At 48.2% G+C, this 2,933-nt stretch overlaps 1 pseudogene; it reads right to left on the bottom strand.

The window, feature by feature from the left end:
- Positions 1-1,796: 1,796 nt before the first annotated feature.
- LOC136551081 (uncharacterized) lies at positions 1,797-2,620 on the bottom strand (annotated as a pseudogene).
- Between the last annotated feature and the right edge of the window lie 313 nt (positions 2,621-2,933).

Genomic DNA, 2,933 nt, shown 5'->3' with positions numbered 1-2,933 from the left:
ATTCTCTGGATACATTACTATCTATGTGATATACTTCAATGCATAAACGGGTTACTCATGGGTCATGGCCAGCCAAACCACAGGTGAGCCCCTAGCACTGGCAGCAATGTATGATATATGAGAACTTGGAAGCAGAGCACTGAGTTCTAAAGGATGAAGAAGGCCGCATTGGACTGTTGGATAATGGACATTATAAGAATAACAACTCTGTCAAGGAAATGCATGTTAATTAGATATGGGATATTTATTGTCAGATGTCACCAATGTGTTTAGATTGATATTTTCCTTATGAAACTAATCTTTTGCAGAGTTCTGTTTGAACAACAAGTTCATACTAATTTAGAGTTGTGCATGACTAGCATGTTACTCTGCAGATGTGTTAGGAACTCACTTCGTGTGTAAAATTTGTGAACTAATTACAACAAAAATCTGATTTAAATATACTGATCTACAAGGTGATGTAATAACTGAAGTGAGGACATGCTTGGATTAGAACAAAAAAAGAAGAAGATGCATTCTAACTTCTGATTTACCTTTTTTAAGATCTACAATTGATTAGATGGCAAATAAGTTCCTCACACTTTATTCTCAATTTCTCATAAACTTCAGTGCCTAGTTGTTTCTTCTATGATTAGAAGTTGATAATGTGTTGAAGATAGATGGAGAGAAATGGCGCATGTGGCTACTTCCAAGTTGCAAAGTTGAAAAATATGATAGTAACTATAGCACTTCTGGACGGGAAAACAAGGGAGGTGCTACTGTTGTATCATATGGAGATAGCCCATGAAAATTCACAGCTACTTGTGCAAAAGTGTAATGCTGGGTGTAAGATATGTTAACTGGTCGAACGCACAGGCACTCGACTAGTGACTATTAACCGACACTAGATCGTTAGCCTCCATAAGTGTCACAAAACTTGTGCAAAATCATTAACCCGACATCTTTCTACTTTCAATACAAGCATGCAACATAAGGCTATCGCCTATCATCTAAGAAAAAAAAGGGCGTACCCAGTGCAGAGAACTCCCGCTCTGTGCGGGGTCTGGGGAAGGGTGTCAGTGGCAAGCCTTACCCTCGCCTGTGCAATGCGAGGAAACCGCGACTCGAACCCGGGACCTTCCGGTCACAGGCGGTAAGACTCTACCACTTGCACCAGGCCCGCCCTTCGCCTATCATCTAAGAAAATCATTGCAAAATATTACCACACGCTATAGAGAAAAACCTCCATTTTTTCCTAGCACTGATCCAGCCAATTTCAAGAATGGCCCATAAATGTTGAAAAAAAACAAAAATTATATAGCTAGAGATAACACTATTTCGTACGAAGCAGTTATAATCCACCATGAACAATTGCTATGTAGAAGTACCATTATCCTTTGTGTAGCATATAGTAATGTACGTATTTTCATGTTATATTACTAATTGAAACATTATTCATCCAAAAATATTGGGAAATCAACAGACTAGTCAAAGATGCACCTGGAGTATAGAAGCTCATAAATGGAACCACAGTCTCAGCCGCCACTGACCCCTCCTCCTACTTTCATAAATCTGCCAGATTTTAAATCATTCGTGAAAGCCCCATTCAGCCTGTTCGTTTAGCTGTGGCTTGTCGTAAACGATAGTAAATTTTCAGCCCGAACAGTATTTTTCTCACACACAAACTAGCCAGCAGTACTTCTTCACGAACTAGCAACGAAACGAACCAGCCAACCGAACAGGCTGAATCTGTCCCGACGTAGATGACACCACCGCCATCAGCAAAGCCAAAAACATCAAGTGTGATCATGGTGCGACCAACAGGGATCTTGTACTTAATGAGTTTGCTCTGAACCCATCTCATATCTCTGTCTGGGCCAGCCTCCCTCGACCACAGGTATAATGCAGATCTTCGCCTGTGACCAAATCGTACTCGAGGATTCTTGCTATTATGAGCTCCCGTAACGGAAACACAATAAAGTAGAGTGCATTCCCTACATGGGCACCGCGCAGATACCCGGCGAGAATATCACAGTGTTGTGCAGAGGTCGGCTCGCCCCACGCATCAGCTTCTGATGAGTACATGGAGGCGAACGTCCCCGCACCCGCAGTGTGAACGCACACGAATACCACGAGGTAGGGTCCGCTGTGGCAGCCGCCCCTGCCCGCGCAGAGCACCGCGGCGTTGGTGTGGATACTGTTGTATAAGGAAGGGGACTGCGGCAGCGCGGGAAGCTCCCGCTGCGCGTCCGTGACGGGGTCCCAAACGGCGAAGACTGACCTGGAGCTCCACGGTTCGCTGCGGAGGAGAACGCGGCCGTGGCGGCAGTCGATCGCACGCTATCCGTGGCGGTCGTCGCGACGCGGGCGGAAGGAGCAGGTGGGGACGAAGCGGGCGACTCCGTCGCGGCCTCTCACGTGCCAGTAGCGGATGACGCCGAGCAAGGGGGGCGTCCGGTGGCGCTCGCGGAACCTGCGGCGGAAGCTCGGATCGCAGACGAGGCGGCACCAGCTCTTGCACGCGATGCTGGGGCGCACGAGCCGCGCGGGATCGTCTGGCGGGATGCGGAGGAGGATCTCCTCCACGAGCTCGTCCATCAGCGCCGGCGGTGTCCTCGTGGCCATAATGCGTGGCCGGATTTGGGACCCCCGTGCGGCGGCGGCGGCGGAGGGAGGTTGGTACTTCGGTGTTTGGGCTCGGGAAAGTGAGGCGACGAAACGAGATTGTGACGAGAGAGAGAGAGACCGACGATGGCGGGGCTGTCTTGCTTGGTCTGGTTCAACCAGCTCGAGCTTCAGCCTCTGCCATGTGGACCCAGGGCAATCTCTGCCATGTGGGCCCAGGGTGGAGGGAATGGTTGGGCTGTGCTTTCTCCATCTCCAAAAAGAATATAAGCATCTTTTTTTTTTCCGAGTAATCAACTCCATGGAAAAACGGTTGTGAGCTGTGAACT

Source organism: Miscanthus floridulus, chromosome 4, assembly GCF_019320115.1.
Source record: "Miscanthus floridulus cultivar M001 chromosome 4, ASM1932011v1, whole genome shotgun sequence".
Classification (NCBI taxonomy): Eukaryota; Viridiplantae; Streptophyta; class Magnoliopsida; order Poales; family Poaceae; genus Miscanthus; species Miscanthus floridulus.
The sequence above is the reverse complement of the archived record's forward strand: the minus strand, read 5'-3'. Positions and strand labels throughout refer to the sequence as shown.